The sequence below is a fragment of the Mustela putorius genome, unplaced genomic scaffold, assembly GCF_011764305.1.
Source record: "Mustela putorius furo isolate JIRA1106 unplaced genomic scaffold, ASM1176430v1.1 tig00003927_pilon_pilon_pilon, whole genome shotgun sequence".
NCBI lineage: Eukaryota > Metazoa > Chordata > Mammalia > Carnivora > Mustelidae > Mustela > Mustela putorius.
This window is the reverse complement of record NW_025422072.1, coordinates 5782714-5803593: the sequence shown is the minus strand read 5'-3', so window position 1 is coordinate 5803593 and position 20880 is coordinate 5782714.

The following is a 20880-nucleotide window of genomic DNA, read 5'->3' as shown; positions in this document are numbered from 1 at the left end:
ACAGGGTATGTATTCAATATTGGCTGTAGAACCACTGATTTAGTGACTATTGGACAGAGAAAAACCTTATTATTAAGGTTTAAATGTGTTTAAGGTTTATTATTGGTTTTATGACATTTCCAATTATGCTAATTGTAGCAAATCTAAGGTAAGATTTTTAAAATGTGATTTCTGATGAATAATACAAATCTGAATGCTGAAATTTGTTGTTACGGCTGCAAAATTGAGGTTTAACTGACATATCATCCAATGGCAGGGTTATTCATTCAATGATATCTGCATGCTAGAGAGAATTATCTGTGTGACAAAGACCCTAAAGATTAAAAAACAGGACCGTGTCATGAGCTTAAGCTTTTTCATTATCAGAACTATTTACTACCTTAGTATGTTTTGGACTTTATTTTCTTCTTAATGAAAGAAAACGTTAAGACCTGTTTTGTATAAGGAACTGCGTAAGAACTTTTGCATATTTTATCAATAGGTTGGGAAGGTTCTTTTACTTTATTGGAAGTACTCATGACCTAGTAAAATTATGATGTTAGCATTGTGCCCCATCCAGGGTTAACTACCCTAATATTTTCTAAAGATATCAAGCCTTTTTTTTTTTTTTTTTTTTATCTTTGGAATCAGGTTCTTGGTAAGATACCCTTACAAAGTATATCCAGTAAACTTTCCAGATGCTATGATCATGGAATTTAATATATCATTCCCTTAGTAAGCTTCCCCAATCATTTTCTGTTTAGACTTTCACAGAATGTAGCAACTTTAAAAGAAGGAAAGAAAGAAAAAGAGAAGAAAAAAAGATTAATTAGCAAAAAATCTTGTAAGAGCAAGATCATAAATTCTGAGTGACCATTTTCTTATTGTATATTATGATCAATTTCTCTGCTACAACAGTCTTCTATAATTCTCTTTTTTTTAAGATTTTATTTATTTATTTGACAGAGAGAGATTACATGTAGGCAGAGAGGCAGGCAGAGAGAGAGAGGAGGAAGCAGGCTTCCTGCTGAGCAGAGAGCCCAATGTGGGACTCGATCCCAGAACTCTGGGATCATGACCTGAGCTGAAGGCAGCGGCTTAACCCACTGAGCCACCCAGGCGCCCCAACAGTCTTCTATAATTCTGTTTTCATCTCTCCTTCTCAAGAACAAAGCCTAGGAGAAATGCAGAGGAGAGTAGAAGAAGTTTAATAGCCCTTTATCTGATTAGTGTGCTGAAGCAGCATGATTCTGTGGGAAGAGCTCAAGCATTGGGAATTAGATATACTGGTCTGTGAATCCTAACTCAGGTCAGTTCCTTAAACAAAATTTTCAATTGTAAACTTCTGAATGGTACTGCAAACCAGTCTCATCATGCAAACAGGCATGCATGCATTGAGGTCAAATTTATGGAAAGGATACTGGAGTATATCAAATACCTTAGAAAATATTGATCAGTAAGGATTCAAGAAGTAAGGCAGATGGAACTTGTGAACTTTTATTTATCCACCTGACACTGAGCTAACTTAGATTTTACTTCTTCTTTCAGTGTCTTCCAGATTGTTGAACAAGAGGACATATTTGATTCTACTTATATGTGCACTTATCTATTCATGCATAGTTAGGTGTGTGTGTAATGCAGAAGTTAGATGTGTGTAATCAGAAATGTGTAATAGAAAGGGCTTCTTTTTTTCTTGTAAAGCATATTAGTGTTTTATTAAAGCCAGTGAATATGGAAAGTCTAAAATCTAAAAGAAAAAAAATCTAAAAGAAAAAAAAATCTAAATCTAAAATCTAAAGAATCATGAAACAAATATAAACCTATGAGAGAAAGAGGGAGAGAGAAAAGTTAGCATCTTCAAGTTTTGGATACACCGCACTGTTTCAGATAATTGTGATAATCAAAGAATGCACTGTACTGGCCTGCAAAAGGTGTTCTTTTACAAAGAAGTACATAGTCCATGGAAATTCTCTAAAAGAAATCCAGTATATTTGACTTATTAGCTGCACATTAAACACATGTCTTTTTGTGTGTATGAAGTTCAAAAAGGACTCAAGTTTAACGTGTTCTGACTATTGCAACTGTTTTAGATTATTTCAGGAATGACTACCAATTTGTTCCTGCCTCTTTGTATCTATATCCCTCTACAACATGAAGTTGACTCTCTTTTCATTAAAAGGTAGAATCTGATTCTCTATCATTTGAATAGAAATTAGCTTTCAATTTGATTTTTCCAACTGTAAATAGCAAATATGATACATACCAGGACTGCAATGTTGTTTTGCACTGGTATAACCTTAACTTGATGATGGAATCTCTTCTCAAGTCTGAGCTAGGAGAAAGAGAGAGGGCTCTTAAGTCTTCTCAGATATCCCAGCCTCCAACTCCTATAGACATGATTGAGGTACCCTCACTATTCAGCCTCGGACTTGGATCTGGGTTGAGGAAACACCAAAGCCTACAGATCAGGTGAGAATAATAAATGTTTGTCTTTTAAATTCTTGGTATTAGAGTATTTTTTTAATGTAGTATATGTTGACTGATACAGAAGTTGGAAGTGGGATGTTGTGTAATAAAAAATTTCTTAAAAAGTTTGGAAAAGGTAATTGGCAAAAGCTTGAAAAGCAATGAAGAAACATTAAAACCTGGAAAATGGTATAAAATCTGTCAATAGATGGAAAATTAGTGAGGAAAGTTCTATAGCAGGCTAAAAGTAGTGTCTCAGATTGTGTAACAGTGAAACAACTAGAAAATCATCTTTGTTAATAATATGGACGATGGAAAACCATATCTAATAGGCCTATGGATTTGGGTATGCCTATTTCTAGGTATAAAATCGAAATTTTCAATTGCCTTCTGTTTGACATTTATAATAAGGTATAAGAAGAGAGAGATGAATACCATTTGCAAGCTGCCTTTAGAGAATATATAGAGGATCCAGAATTTACCTGCTCAGAGAGTAAAACCCTTTTACATCTTTGTTCTTTTGAAACAAAATATTCTAAAAGAATTGTAAGATAAAGATCAAATCAAGAGAATGGCTCTAGGTCCCTTTTCAAGTTATCTTTGGAAGACTTAAAGGGGTGGGACGCCTGGGTGGCTCAGTTGGTTGGACGACTGCCTTCGGCTCAGGTCATGATCCTGGAGTCCTGGGATCGAGTCCAGCATCGGGCTCCCAGCTCCATGGGGAGTCTGCTTCTCCCTCTGACCTTCTCCTCGCTCATGCTCTCTCTCACGGTCTCTCTCTCAAGTAAATAAATAAAATCTTTATAAAAAAAAAAAAAGAAAGAAAGACTTAAAGGGGTAAGTTGTAGACCTTTTAAGCTAGAAAAAAGAGCCTTCAGGATTAAGGGTTGTCTCATAACAACCTGGTATATGAATTGATACATATATTAATAAATATATATATGTATGTATGTATATACATATATAAATCCTTTGGAGGAAACAAAAAAGAAAGATGTGAGATAAGATAGATGATAGAAAGACAATAGATAGAGCTATAAAAATTTTTACTTTAAAAGGGAGAAAAATGGAAAAAGGATGATCACTAAATCTTAGGTTAATTCTAGAGCAAGTTATTAAATACAGACTATATCCCAGCCTTCTTTTAAAACATTTAAAAAAAATAGCCTAAAGCTTTAAAGTTTACAGTAACCATTTCAGTTAGTTCACCATGTTGTGGGATATAGATTTAGGGAGGGTCTGACTGGAAGTTCTCACTTAGAGTCTGTCATGCAATTAAAGCCAGATGTTGACTGTGATAGAAGCTCAACCTGTTTGTGCAATCAGGATAACTCTCACTCTTGCCATTTACAGTGGTTTTCAACTATAAGTTCAGCTGGAACTGTCTACTGAAACACCTACATATGGGTTATTCAGCATGGAGATCTCAGGATTATCAGTCATATTACACAGAGATTTGGTATTTCAAAATAGAATGTTCTGAAAGAAGTAGGGAGAAGACAAGAGACATTTTATGACCTATTTTCAGCATATATTACTTCAGCCATAACAGTGTGAGTTTTGTGGTCTGGCTTGCTAATCATGATCAGGTTTAAAAAAATCCAGATCAGGGATACTATTCATGTGTATCCCATGGAAGCAGTTGGTCATATATATAGTATATTCTGCAATTCTATTTTACACTGGTGAACATTAACCTAATCTTTATACAAATATCACCCTGCCTTATTTAATACAGTCTTATTAAAGTTAATTTTTCCTAAAATCAGAAAATGTAAGGTATCTAACTTTGTTCTTTTTTATTTTTATTTTGTTCTGTGTGTGTGCTTTCTGTTCTTTTTATGTTCTTTATTTTGTTTTTAAACAATTGTTTTGGTATTCTAAATATTTTGTGTTTCTGTATGGATATTTGAATCATCTTGTCATTTTCTGCAAGAAAAGCCTGATTCTGGGGTGCCTGGATGGCTCAGTTAGTTAAGCAGCTTCCTTTGGCTCAGGTCATGATCCCAGAGTCCTGGGATTGAGCCCCACATCTAGCTCCTTGCTTACTGGAGACCCTGCTTCTCCTTCTCCCTCTCCCTCTCTCTGTTACTTTGTCTGTTCCTGCTTTCTCTCTTTCAATTTGTGTCAAATAAATAAATAAATAAATAAATAAATAAATAAAAGCCTGCTTCCTTTTTTTTTTGTCCTTTATTAAGAGTTTTTTTTTTTACTTTTACTTTTTTATTTTTTATAAACATATATTTTTATCCCCAGGGGTACAGGTCTGTGAATCACCAGGTTTACACACTTCACAGCACTCACCAAAGCACATACCCTCCCCAATGTCCATAATCCCACCCCCTTCTCCCAAACCCCCTCCCCCCAGCAACCCTGTTTGTTTTGTGAGATTAAGAGTCACTTATGGTTTGTCTCCCTCCCAATCCCATCTTGTTTCATTTATTCTTCTCCTACCCACAGAGACAGTTTTAACTCTTCCTTCTAACCTAGATATTTTTACTTCTTTTCCTTGACCTGCATGTCAAATATTAAACCAATTTTTCATTTTATGAATGAACTCCACTTCATTGCAACTTATTATCCTTTTTATATGTGGCTAGATTCAATTTGTTAGAATTTGTTGAAAAATTTACATCTATGTTCATAACGGATATTGACCTGTAGTTTGCTTTTTTGTAATGCCATTGTTTTATTTTGGTATTAGCATAGGTAATTCTAGTCTTAGAGAACGAGTGGGGAAGTATTTTCTTCTCTTTGGATTTCTGAAATTGTTTGTGAAGAATTTGTATTATTTTATCCTTATGTATTTGATTGTATTTACCCATGAAACTGTCTGGCCCCGAAGTTTTGTTAGTTAGCTTTAGTAATTTTTATCTTTTGAGGGATTGGTTTATTTTATCTAAATTGTTGAGTTTATTGGTATAAACCAGTATATGATATTCTTTTAATATTCTATACTCTTAGAATATTTAATGAAGTCACCTCTTTTATTCCTAAACTTGGTTATCTGTGTATTCTTCTTTTCTTGATCACTCTATCTAGACGTTTGTCAGTTTTATTGTTCTCTATAAACTGTGTTCTTGTTTCATTGATAACATTATTTTGACAGGTGTGAGATGATATCTTAATGTAGATTTGACTTACATTTCTCTGATGATAAATGATATGGAGCATCTTTTCATATACTTTTTGGCCACCTATATGTCTTTGCAAAAATGTCTATTCAGGTCTTCTCATTTTTAATCAAATTATTTGTTATCTTTTCTTCTGCTTACTTAATTTCTATTTTCATCTTTTTTTCTTCTTCCTAGTTTCATAGTTTTAAATGTTTCATTATGTTCTAACTTGAATTGTTTCTAATGGGAAATCAGCTGTCATTTTGCCTTTGCTTTGCTGAATATACTATATTTTGCCCATTCTGGCTGCTTTGAAAAGTTTTTCTTTTATCACCAATTTTAAGCAATCTGATAGTTACATGCCATGATGTAATTTTTGTCATTTGTGTGTGTGTGTGTGTTTGGAATTCAGTGAGATTCTTGGATTTGTGGATTTGTTACTTTTCATAAAGGTTTTAAGACTGCAGACATTCCTTCAAGTATTTTCCTACCCCTTCATTCCTCTTCTGTTTTGTTGACTCCACTTGCATGTAAATAAGACTTTTTGAAGTTCCTTATATCACTGATACTTTTTTCCATTTTCCTGCCATCTTTTTTCTTTCTGGTTTTATTTTGCATATTTTTCATCACTACTCTTTCCTGTTGCCTTGTCTAATGTTCTGTTAATCACATCCAGTGTATTTTTTTAATCTTATGTGCTATAGTTTTAATCTCTTAGAAGTCAATTTTAGTTTGTTTCTATATTTACAATATTCTACAGTCTACTCAGGTTCAATCTTCTAGCTTTTCAAACATTTGGAACAGTTGTAATATTTTAAAAATATTTTAAATATTTTCACTTCAGGTTTAATATTGATTTTTTTCAACTCATTATGGGTCTTGTTGTCTTAATGCTCAGAACACTTATATGATTTTTTAATATAAGTTAATTTTCTAAAAATCAAATAGCAATCTATTAAAGTATATTTTTCTATAGCAATGACTTCTGAAGACTTTTTCCTCTATAACAAAATCATATGTTCAGTTTCCTTTCTTAAGGATGTAGTTAATCTAATTAAAGTATATTGATTATCTTTATACTATATATTATTATTGTTACTAATTGAAATTTAATGTAGTAATGCTTTATTATTTTGATGAAATATAGTAGAAAATTATATTTAATTTTAAAATATTTCTATCCTCAAATTGCATCTTTTGTCTCCACAGTAGAATTTGGGGTCAGATAATAAGCAATTATAAAGAAACAAGCCAATTCCCTGATAAAAATTTGATTTATACTTCCAAAATCAATTAGAAATAGTAAAGACTCTGTTCGTGTGCTTTTTGATGTTCATAATTGTCACTTCAGTCATTATTGATTTGATTGACAAGATTAATGTTCAGTCAAGTCTGACTGTTACCATTGATAGCATCTAAGAATCTCAGGATCATGATGTGTTTAAATATCATATAGATCTATTATCAACACAGATGTTGGTTCTATGCTGTATGCATTATATAGATTAGTTTAAATGCTTTGGAGGAAATAATAAACTTTCCTGGTGTCATTTTTTTTTAAATTTTACATGCTCTAACAGATGAACTACCTGATTCCTTGACCAAAGCCTTTTTTTTCCTTTTCTTGGAAAATTTTAGACTTACTAAGAATATATATTAAAGATAATTTTTGTCATCATTATTTCATTAAAATTTCCTGTACTAAAAAAATTTATGACTTCCTGATGTATATCAGTATGTTTCCTAAAATTCTGGGAAGCATAGATGAATGGGATACTGTTTCTACAATTAAATTCCTATGTATAATTTAAATTTCTTCATTTGTTTTTGCATTTCTTGTGTCTGGCCCTTGCTCAGAAGATCACAGATTTCATTAATTTTATGAACTTTAAACTATAAACAGTCCCCAATTTAAGATGGTTTGATTCTGATCTTTTTTATCCTACCATGGTGCATAAGCAATATACATTCAATAGAAACTGTATTTCAAATTTTGAATTTTGATATTTTCCTGGGATAGCAATATGTGGGAGGATACTCTCTTGTGATGCTGGGCAGTGTCACTGTACTGTATCTCCCAGCCAACCATATGGTAAGGGTAAACAACTGATATCTTTAAAACCATTCTGTATCCATACCGTCATGCTATGTTTCACTTTCAATATGCTATTCAATAAATTATATGAGATAGTCAACATTTTATTATAAAATAGGCTTTGTGTTAGATGATTTTGCCCAATTGGAAGCTAATGTGTTTTTAACATATTTAAGGTAAACTATGCTAAGCTATGATGTTTGGTGGGTTAGGTGTAATAAATGAATTTTTGGTTCATGATATATTTTCAACTTAAATTGGTTTATCAGAATGTAACCCCACTGTAAATTGAGAATGATCTGTAGTCTTTTAATAGCATGTCTCATGGATCATTCTATTTTCCAGAGAGAAAATATACTCAAGGTGTTCTGCTTTTCTCTTATTTAGATAATTTCTGCATAGGCCTTTTTTGCTGTTTTTCCTTTTAGTTGAATTTGTTTCTTTAGAGCAATAGTTCAAAATGTAATTCAAAGATCCTAGTAGTCCTCAAAACTCTTCCTATAGGTCTCCAAGAGCAAACTACGTCTTTGTTCATAGTGACTCTTGAACAGTACAAGGGTTAAGGGCACTGATCCCCTTGCTCTTCAAAGTCTATATATAACTTTTGACTCCCCAAAAGCTTTACTAATTATCTACTCTTGACCAGAAGCCTTCTTGATAACATAAGCAGTCAACTAACACATATTATGCATGTTATATGTAGTGTATATTGTATTCTTAAAATAAAGCAAGCTAGAGAAAATAAAATATTAAGAAATCATAAAGGAGGAGATCCTGGGTGGCTCAGTTGGTTAAGCATCTGCTTTCAGTTCAGGTCATGATCCTGGGGTCCTTGGACTGAGCTCTGTATCAGACTCCCTGTCTAACTTCTCTTCGAGGAGCCTGGTTCTCCCTTTCCCTGTCTCCCCATGCTCTCTCTTGTGCTCTGTCTCTCTAATAAATAAATAAAGTCTTAAAAAATTATAAAGGTGAAAAATACATTTACAGCAGTATGCTGTATTTTTCATTGAAAAAAAATCTGTGTATAAGTGGATAAAGACAGTTCAGACATATGTTATTCCAAGATCAACTGTATTTGTCTTTTTGCTTCAATTTTTCACTATGTAGGGTGTGATGTTGCAACAGATTGTATACTCTTTCAGATATGAGAATCCAGTTTTCTTTTATTAAGTCACATGATAAAGAATTATGAGAAAAATAAAACAATGAGAAAATGTAAAAACAATTCTACTATCCCTGTAATATTTTTATTTGCTTGGAAAATAGAACTATTTTTCATAAAGATTCTGTTATTTATGTGAACAGGTAATGGATTGATTATTCTTCTAAAATGAATTTATGAATATTTTTAAAAATTCTATTTTCACTTCTAGTATGGTAAATACATATCTACCTAGATGTAGATCTAGGACTGTGCTAGAACTGGTTTGCACAGGCTTGTGAGAGTTGATATCACGATCAAAGGATTTCGGAGTTCTTAAGACCAAAAAGTTTGGAAACCATGGCTCCATTGAACCCTTTAATACATTGCTACCTAAAATCAGTTTTGGGGAAAAAAATGTTTTAGTAAAAAAAAATCCGATTTCCAACTTTCATACCTCTTTAACAATGTTGTAAAAGTTATAGAGTACAAGCATGCACTGTTCCTGATTGCGCTTCAATTTCTTTATATGGGATTGATCAGATACTGGGGAAATTTGACAATTAAAACTGTGGCTCTTTCAATAAAAGTTTTAGGTCCTAAATTCTTGATAGAACAAAAAAAACTAAAAACCATAAAACTATTAAGATACCACTTTTTTTTTTTAAAGGGAGACTATCTTATTTAACATTTTCAAAGAATATAGAGATTGTATTTTGTTTGTTCCAATACAATGGTATGCTCTCAGTGCATTATGTTAGTTTGGCAGAGTGCTCCACTAGAAATTAGAGAACTGTAAGTCTTAGTTGTGGTCCCATTGCCTACTGGAAATTTGAACTATTTGATGTTTAGTAGTTAAATGCTCTTGTCCAATTTATATTCACTGGTTGAAAGGTAGGATAATTATATCAGTACTGTCCAAATTATAGAGCTATTTTAAATGTCAAATGAGAAGACTAACATTAAAATACTCTCTATATAGAACAGCTCTCAGCAAATATAAAATAAACAAGCATATATATAATAATATTATAGAAACATAATGGAATAATAGAACTTATATAAATGTACCTTTAAAGATCTATGAAAACAATACTATTCATAGCTGTTTATTACTACATGTAAGGACACTTTTTATTAACATAAAATTAATAGTATATTCAGCACGAAACACCTCTTTTTTCCTTTGTAAATAAAATATGAAATTCTGAATATTTCCTATTTTGGTTACAAAATACTAAAATGCGAGTGATTATACAGCTCTCTATCTGCAGGTATTAACAGAAAATAATTTATGGACATAAAATAGTTCATATGTAATTTATACATTTATAAACTTACTATAAAATAATTTTTTCATTACAAAAGTAGTCAAAGAGTTAAGATAAAATTGCAATCAAATTGTCCTATTGTACATTTTAATAACTAGTTTTTAAATATTCTATATTTAAATGGACATATAGACATAAGGTTTGAAATATTCTTTGAAACTAATTCAATTTTATTATCATAAACTAGCACAGTGGAAAATAGGGGAAGTGGAAAATTGTAGATTCAGGTAATATTTGTTGAATTCAGGAATGGATCTGGTTATACTAACATATTTTTAAAATGAATATTTTGAAGTATGGAAACTATATTTTTAGGATGCCAAATAAACACGCATTTTGAAATGGTAAGCTAAGGTTTACAACACTTTCCATAATAAACCTCATTTTTCATGGGATGACAGGGGAGGAAATTGAAATCTGCTGCTCATTTTATAGCTGAGCAAACTTCTAAGAGGTAAACTTATTCATGTATTTCATGTGATTCTCTTTATAAATAACTTCTTTGGGACTTACAGGATTTAGTAATTTGTATCAATGAATATACATCCTTTATGAAGTGATTTTATTTTATTGTGTTCCACTTAAATATTGCTTAACTTTAAACTCCGTTTTTCTTCTGTGTTTGTGTTATGGCTCATTCAGGTGATTTTTCTAGTCTTGGACAAATCATTAAAATGTCACCAAAATTATAGTTCCAAATATTTATTATTAAGCATCAAACACACAACTTTCCTTTGTTTCATAAACATATCACATTATGACAAACTATGTATTGATAATCTTTTTACCCTAGCCTTCTATCTTTTTTTTATTTTTATATGAGAACTAACTATTTTAATTTAAAATGTCTTGGAAGAGTGACTATCGGGTGGCTCCATAGGTTAAGTATCTGCCTTCAGCTCAGGTCATGTTCCCAGAGTCCTGAGATCAAGTCCTTCTTTGGGCTTCTTGTGCACCAGGAAGACTTCTTCTCCCTCTGCCTGCTGCTCCTTCTGCTTGTGCTTTCACTCTCTCTTTGACAAAAAAAAAATGTCTTGGGGAAAGAAGGAAAAAATGTTTTGGAATCCAAATGATATAGAATCCCATTATATAAGTCAAAGTAATTCCTTAGAAACAGTTTCAATATAACACAACTATATATACAAAATATATATTCATATACAGATATGAATATATACTAAAATCAAATTTATATTAAAATTATAAAAAATTATTTACTTGCTTACTTGTTTTTACTACCAATTTTCAAAAACAACTGTTTTCCTAAATCTGGTCTTTTATTTTTTTAAGATTTTTAAAAATTTATTTGGCAGAGAGAGAGACACACACCAAGAGTCAGAACATAAGCAGGGAGAGTGGGAGTGCTAAGTGAGAGTGCTAAGCAGGGGGCCCGACCTGGGGCTCCATCCCTGGAGCCTGGGATCATGGCTGGAGCTGAAGGCAGATGCTTAATGACTGAGCAACCCAGGCACCTCAAATCTAGTCTTTAATGTAATATTATAGCATTATTATCTTTTACTAGTGGTATTTATTTATTTATTTATTTATTTTTAAAGATTTCATTTATTTATTTGATAGAGAGAGACAGGGAGAGAGGGAACACAAGCAAGGGGAGTGGGAGAGGGAGAAGCAGACTCCCCAGTGAGCAAGGATCCTGATGTGGGGCTTGATCCCAAGACCCTGGGATCATGATCAGAGCTGAAGGCAGAGGCTTAATGACTGGGCCACCTGGGTACTCCACTTACTGGTGATATTTAAATTATTATTATTATTATTATTTTACATTAGGAAAATCACTGGTGAGACTAATACAAGTGAAGCACAACTTATTTGTCATACATGGTTTGCATTTCATGAGTCAAATTTTAATTTTCATTCTATTAATTGATTTATACTATCACAAGTAAATCTTATAGTAGTCGAAAACATTTACTTGAATCAGATTACAGCAGCATTTGTCTCCCAACATACTTGTTATTTTTATTACAGTTTTACAGTCATCATTATTTATACTACATTGATTGCAGCCTCTGTCCTGCCATATTATTGCTGTCAATTACTCCTACACTTCAGTTTACTAATTAGTCTATTCAACCCATTCATCTCTTTCTCACCATCCTGTCCAATTGCTATTTTGTGGAGTGCACATTAATGATCTGTATCCATTATAGATTGCACATCACAGTATTATTTTTTGTACTTGCTAATCTTGCTGCTGACTAAAGGACATAAACAAATTTATTAAAAATTATTGATCATCAATTTATCTAGTTTTTTTTAAAGATTTTATTTATTTATTGGACAGAGAGATCACAAGTAGGCAGAGAGGCAGGCAGAGAGAGAGGAGGAAGCAGGCTCCCCGCTGAGCAGAGAGCCCGATGCGGGGCTCGATCCCAGCACCCTGGGATCATGACCTGAGCTGAAGGCAGAGGCTTTAACCCACTGAGCCATCCAGGCCCCTTATCTAGTTTTTCTAACACAAATTTATCTGATAGTGTAAAATGCCTGTAATTCTTCATTTGAGTTTGTTTCATTATTTTTCAAGTGTTTGTTGGAAAGTAGAGTCCCTAATGGATTTGTGTCTGTGTGTGTACATATAGGTTCAGATCCAGACTCCTTTAGTTTCTAAGTTTATGATCTTGGACAAATTAACCAATAAACTACAGCCCCTCTTTCTAACTCAAGAATGCCACTTCTTTGAGTCTATTGAAGTGATATAATATGCTAAAGCTTTATACTATCCAGGTTGGCAAATTTCAAGTTCAAAATATGCTATTAATTATTTTTATAAGTAGTGAAAACAACACAAATTTTTTTTGTTCATATGGTAAAATATAATGCCTTTAGCTCTTGTTAAGTGATGTTAAAAGATTTTTTGATAAAACATCTAAGGAAAATTTATACCTTTTTTTTCTAAGTTAGATAACAGTACAAATCAAGTTAATAAGCTTAATCTTTATGTATTCATTAATTTATTAACTTCAAAAACAGTTATTGGATTTCTGCCATATGTCAGATATACTCTGTACTGTGAAGACAAAGACATCATTAGGGCCCTAAGAAGTCTGCTGGGAGGAGAACGTGGGTGGCTCATTCAGTTAAGTATCCAACTTTTGGTTTAGGCTTAGGTCCTGATCTCAGGGTTGTGAGATTGAGCCCTATGACCAACTACACACTCAGTGAGGATGCAGATATTTTGTTTTCCTTTTAGAAAATTCTGATTCAATTGCAAGGAATTATACTTTTTTTTTTAATGTGCATCATCTCTTTCGTTGGAGGCTAGTATTTATTAAGTTTACATTTCAGTTTGAAGGAACCCATGTTAAAATATAACTACCATTTGGTGTAACAGGTTAGCCTCTAATAATGTCCCAAAATTTTAATTATTTGAAATACTAGAGTTTTTACTAAAGTTAAAGTTTACTAGAGTTATTACAAAAACTTAAAAACCCAATAGCAAAGATTAATTAACACCCATGTACTCATCATTCATTTCAACAATTATCAACTCAAACCAAACTTTTGAATCTTACTTCATCTTCTTTTCTCTGTATATCTTTGAACAAATCTTAAATATAATTTCATTACATTTCAGCTTTTATCTGAAAATGACTTATTTATTGTAACATAACCATAATTCCATTATCATTTTTTAAAAAATAATAATTTCATTGGTGCCTGGGTGGCTTAGTTGGTTAAGCAACTGTGTTAGGTTCGGGTCATGATCCTGGAGTCCTGGGATTGAGTCCCACATTAGGCTCCCTGCTCAGCAGGGAGTCTGCCTCTCCCTCTGACCCTCTCCTTTCTCATGCTCTCTCACTCACGTAAATAAATAAAATCTTTTTAAAAATTAAAAAAAAAATTATTATTATTAAATTGTATTAAACATTCTAAATATTGGTCAATGTTACATTGGTGATTTTTTTAAATCATAACCCAAATAAGATTTGTATATTACAATTGGTTGGTAAATATTTTCAAATTCCCCTAAATTTATGTCTCCATCTCTTTCTCTCTCTTTCTCTCTTTTTTTTTTGACTCTTTGTTATTTATTTATTGATGAAGCTTAGTTTTTTGGTTTTTTGTTTTTTTTTTCCTATGGAATTTGTCAAAGTCTGGATTTGGAAATTGTATCCCCATGGTGCAGTTCTCTTGTTCTGTTTTCATTTTATTTCTTGTAAACTAGCAGTTGAAGGCAGAAAACTAATTAAGATTAGATTCCTTCTTAGAGAAAAAAGAGGTAAAACTACTTCATAGGTGTTGATTTCTTCCATCAGGAAGCAAATTATCATTTTGATATCTCTATTGTGATGTCAGCAGTCCTTTATGTTCATTGGCTGGATCCATTAATTCATTTCAGGTTACAAAATAGTGGCATTCAAATTATATTATTGCTTCTTAATTTATTAGCTAAGATTATTCTATACAGAAAAAACTTCCTCTCATTAAATATTTGCATATCCGGTTATACAGATTTTATAGGAAACACAGGATATATGTTTGATTGTTTTCCTTTATTTACTTTTTCTTAAAAAGTTTGTTCACTTGCATATTTTTAAATTATTAAAATAGATTTTAATTCTTTAAAGATTTATTTATTTTGAGAGAGAGAGAGAGAGAGTATGAATGGGGGAAGAGACAGAGGGAGAGAATCTTCCAGCAGACTTCCTCCCTGAGTGTGGCGCTCCATCCCACTACCCATGATGAGGTCATGCCCCAAACTAAAACCTAGAGTCAGATGCTTAACTGGTTGAGCCACCCAGGCATTCCTAGATTTTAATTTTTAAAAAAAATACCATTTTGAACTCACTTATGCAGATTTGCTATATTTTACTAGACTTCAGTGACTTCAGTTATGATCCCTATTTATGTCCCTGACAGGTATAGTTCTTGGGATGCAGATATTTAGATGGGGTTTGAGATGCAAATTGTTCTTTAGGAAGCAACACTTCTGAAAGAAAGTGGGAGAAAGTTTAGGTGGAAGGAGAAGTAATCTGCAATGTAGGCACATCAAAACTTGCTCAATGCAATTGGAAATTTTGAAGCAATTATTGCCTGGCAGAGTTGTCCCACATCATGGCAAACAGGTTGAGCTTGTGTATCCTCATCTCATGCTGACACATTATGCATGCTGCTCTAGGAAAGCATGATGTGACCTTGGACAAGGCATATCTATGCTGCTAAGGAAAACTCTAAAAGAGCTGACTGCTAGAGACTGTTAACTATACTGCTTGAAGTTGGGCAGCAAGTCCTTCCTTGAAGGAAGATATAGACAGTCAACCCATAATGTATATTTATTATTGAACCACTATCTCTAAATTTAAATTCTTTGCTAATTGTTTTTTTGAGGAATTGGAGGGAAAAAAATTTTGTTTCCTTAAATCCAGATTATCTCAGAAAGAGTTCCAGTAATAAAAAATTAACAAGAGGATGCATTAAAGATCTAGGGACAGAAATATCCTTTGGTAAGTATATTTTATAATTCCTTTGTTTCTCTATTTCTCTATTACTATATATATAGATCTAAATATACAGAGAGATATAGATACTCTATATTTCTACTACTATGGTAAGGAATTTTAACTGTTTAATTTCACAGATAACATACCCCCTATATTCTTTTTACTAGGGGCTACTATAATTTCTCTTTATCCGAAATTTCAGAAGTATGGTACACATATATTGAAGGACTTTGTTATACTATTTATCTCTTTGGAACATGCATTTGTCCTGTTACCTTTTATATGAATGTCTATACCTTAAATATTCTTTTTTTATTATTATTTTTAAGTAATCTCTCCACCCAGTGTGGGGGTTGGACTCACAACCCTTAGATCAAGAGTCACATGATACACCAACTGAGCAAGCCAGGTGCCCCTGTACTTTATAGATTTCTAAGAAGTACTATTTCCTGGACAGTCACAACCACACATCCCTGAAATCCAATCATGTAACATTGCACAGTGCCATAAAAGTTGGTCTCAATGTTTTCCATACTAGTTACCTTAAAAGTCAGCAAAACAGAGGATACAAAAGATACCACAGTTCAGTTAAATTAAGGATAACCATCAAACATATATCCAATGTACTCCCATAGTTTACTGTACTTTTCTGACTTTGTATATTTGTATAAATAAAAGCCAATGGTGGTATCAAATTTTTATGGAAGGATAACAACATATAACAATATGCTTCAGTTCTACAACATAATGATTCAATATTTGTGTATATTGCAGAATGATCACCACAATAAATCTAGTAAATATTCATACGACACATCAACTGTGGTATTTATTTTTTACATTTTTTCTATACTATTATTCACTCACAAAAATTATACATATACACATATGTGCAAACATACACAGACACTATCACATACATAAACACTCCTTTTAACACTTCAGATACTGTGGAACAGTATCAGAAACCATAATAGATACACTATCAGATCAGATACTATGAAACTATTAACACTAAAACATTTACAAAGAAAAAAAAAAAAAACTAAGCTAAACTAAAACATTTCTTAGATTCCTCTGCTCCTGGAGCACTGAAGAACAATTAAATTGTGGTAATTAGCTATACTTTAAGGAGATTTGGGGGACAAAAGACTGCTTTGGCTTTTTCCAATCCTACTGACATCCATAGCCCCTTTCTTTTTTCCCCTGAAAGAATATTTTAATGTTATGGCGTCACTTCTATAAAGATCAAGATGATATTGTGGTAGTTTTAGTACATTTCTATACCCTAGATTTTTCTTGAAGTCATCAATGCTCAGGGTAGACTTCTGTTTTCCTGGCTTCCTCACTGTGTGGTATGATTGGGAGTCAAAACTCAGCCCAAAGTCTACTCCTTAAAGCTTCTAAATCTCACTTGCTAAAGTAGCTAAAATGATTTGTAACTTCCACAACTGATGAGCAAATTGTTGTAAAGAAAATAAATAAACAAACTTCTAAGAACACAGTGCATATTATATTACAGAACACACCTATTATATAGAAACCAAGGCACTAAAAAGTACAGTATTAGAAAACTAATTACAGACATTGGTTATCAAGGATTTTAAAGTTTTCTAAACTTCTCTCCTTGAGCTCTACCCTCCATTTGAATGTGTTCCCTTTCTAGTTCTGATTTTTATTCTTCTAGTTTTATATCAAGTTTTATATTTTCGTAGATGTATTATTTATTTATTTTTTGCTGAAACTTTTTTTTTTTATTTTAATTCCAGTATAGTTAAACACAGTGTTACATTAGTTTCAGGTGTTAATAGTGATGGTGATCCAACAGTTCCATACATCCCCCAGTGCTCATTCAACAAGTGCATTCCTGGGGCGCCTGGGTGGCTCAGTGGGTTAAGCTGCTGCCTTCGGCTCAGGTCATGATCTCAGGGTCCTGGGATCGAGTCCTGAATCAGGATCTCCACTCAGCGGGGAGCCTGCTTCCTCCTCTCTCTCTCTCTGCCTGCCTCTCTGCCTACTTGTGATCTCTCTGTCAAATAAATAAATAAAATCTTAAAAAAAAAAACAAAAAACAAAAAAAATAAGTGCATTCCTCAATCTCCATCACTGATTTCGCCCATCCCTTCACCCACCTCTCCTCTGGTAACTGTCAGTTTGTCCTCTAAAGTTAAGAGTCTGATTCTTGGTTTGCCTCTGTCCCTCTTTCTTTTCCCTTGTACTTGATTGTTTTGTTTCTTGAATTCCACATGAGTGAAATCATATGGTATTTGTCTTTCTCTGACTTATTTCACTTAGCATTATACTCTCCAGCTCCATCTATATTGTTGCAAATGGCAACATTTCATTCTTTTTTATGGCTGAATAATATTCCCCTGTGTGTGTGTGTGTGTGTGTGTGTGTGTGTGTGTGTTTCCTTTATATATGACACTTAGGCTACTTCCATAATTTAGCTATTGTAGATAATGTTCCTATAAACATTGAGGGAGATGTATTCCTTTGAATTAGTGTTTTTGTATTTGGAGGTAGATACCCCATAGTGTGATTACTGGATTGTAAGGTAGTTCTATTTTTAACTTCTTGAGGAAACTTCATACTGTATCCCACAGTGGCTGCACTAGTTTCCCTTCTCACCAACAGTGCATGAGAGTTCCTTTTCCTTCACATCCTTGCCAACATCTTTTTTTTGTTGTGTTGCTGATTTTAGCCATTCTGACAGGCGTGAGGTAATATCTCATTGTGGTTTTGATTTGCATTTCCCTGATGATGAATGATGTTGAGATTCTTTTCATATGTCTGTTGGCCATCTGTATGTCTTTGCAGAAATATCTGTTCATGTCTTCTGCCCATTTTTAAATAGGATTATTTGTTTTTTGGGTGTTGACTTGCATCGGATCTTCATATATTTTGGATACTAAGCCTTTATCAGATATACCATTTGCAAATATCTTCTCCCATTTGACATGTTGCCTTTCAGTTTTGTTGATTGTTTCCTTTGCTGTGCAGAAGCTTTTTATTTTGATGTAGTCTCAATACTTAATTTTTGAAGTTATTTCCCTTGCCATATGGCTGATGTCAGAGACATTACTGCCTGTGCTCTTTTCTAGGATTTTTAAAGGTTTTAGGTCTCACATTTAGGTATTTAATCCAGCTTGAGTTTATTTTCTGTGTATGGTATAATAGAAAATTTCAAAAGACCAATTACCAACAAGGAGATTGAATTAAAAACTCCAAACAAAAGTCCAGAACCAAATGGCTTCACAGGATAATTGTACCAAATATTTCAAGAAGCTAGTAACTATTCTATTCAAACTTTTACAAAAAATAGAAGAGGGAGAAAAATTTCTTGATTCACTCTGCAAGGCAAGTATCACCTTGACAGGGAAACCAGGTAAGGTCACCACAAAACAAACAAACAGAAAGAACTACAACCCAATATTCCAAATGAACATAGTTGCAAAAATCCTCAACAAAAGACTTGCAAGCTGAATTCAACAATACATTTAAAAAATCATTCACCACAATCATGTGGGATTTATTCCTAAGATCCAGGTATAGTTCAGTATTCTCAAATCAATCGATGTGATATATCACATCAATAAGAGAGAGAATAAAATCCATCTGACAAAGTACAACATCCATTCATAGATAAAGGCCCTCAACAAAGTAGGTGTTTTGGTTTTTTTTTCTTAATTTTTGCTAGTGATAGTCCAATTTTTAAAATTTAGTCATAGGAAATTTTTGTGTTAAACCTTAAATTCTCAAAGGCATGGAGGTATATAACCATTTAGTTAGTTTTGTGCCATTAAAGTTATACAAAATCAACCAAAATATTTCCAAATTAATACACAAAATTAGGCAAAGAATATGTAAATACTATAGTTTTGAAACCACTCCAAAAACGTCCATAGTATATAGAGAAAACTGCCATCCCTTCTATTTATTCTACTCTTTCTCCATTACCTATATGATTCATCTACTAAGCCCCATTAACGCATCTTATAGATAAGGAAGGGAAGTCCCTAATGGACAAGGGCAGGAATGAAAGTGGATTGCTGCTGAAGTGAGAAAGAAAGAAAGAAAAAGAAAGAAAGAAAGAAAGAAAAAGAAAGAAAGAAAGAAAGAAAGAAAGACACACAATAGATATGAAATCACATAAAGGAAAGGAAATGATAGTGTTAATGTGCTATATCCCAAGGAGGATTTTTAACTCAACTTTAAGGATCTGAGGACTAGAAAGAGAAATGAAATAGACACACACATTTTGATACCATGCAAGGGACTTTTGGCACTTCAGTCATGAGAAATAGTACCTTTCAAAAAAGATATCTACAATTTAGTATGGAAAATAGTATTTGACATACTATTTGAACACTTGCAGAGTTAAATGGGTTATATAGAGTATGAACACAGATATTCTGAAAATGATAAAAGAAATAAATACAAATATTAAAGAGAAATGTATGGTGTCTGTCATGGCTTCATTTTTTTCCTTTTGTCTGGGCATTTATCCATCTATTTCTCTTTGTTATCAGACTATCATTATATAATGTAGTGGTAAAATGCTTTTCTACTTCTTTTTTTTAATTTTTCCTTTTTTTTTTTCCCCTCAGAGATTTGAAATTATCCTTTACTAAAATAAACTAACTTGGATTAAGGAATATTTCTGAACTTTAAAAAATTTCTTTAGTTGAAACAAACAAACAAAAATGCTGATTTCTCTTTTTCTTCTTATACTCTTCACTCTCATTTTTTTTCACCCCTTAGGAATGTGGGGAAACAATAACAACAAAACAAAAACTTTCCTTCCTTTTGAAAGACAGTTTGGCTCTCCTTCCCATTGAGCTCTGGGAGGAAAGCTCAGTCTCCTCCCAATCCCCACCTACAACATGACTTTCTTCTCACTACATTTGAATACAGAAACCTGTAAAACACAGAGTCTTCTTTTGCCAACCACATGCATTAATTTTTATATCCTTTGATTGAAAGGACTTAATGGAAAGATAAACTTCCATGAATTGACTAATATTTTAAATGATCTAACACACCTTACATATAACAGCATTAGCATGTACCTAAAAACAAAGCAAAAGAAACTTTGCTTTGATACATGATCATCAACCATCTAGCATTCACTATATAGAACCACAGAAGATTTCTGACAAAGGAATATTTTAGATCTATTTTCTAAGTAAGAATGGAGGAAAATAAATGCATAATTATTGCACTGGGCCATTTTTACTACTTACTGCATTTACTGTTTTGGTAGCTGTTTTTAATTACTAATTTTCTA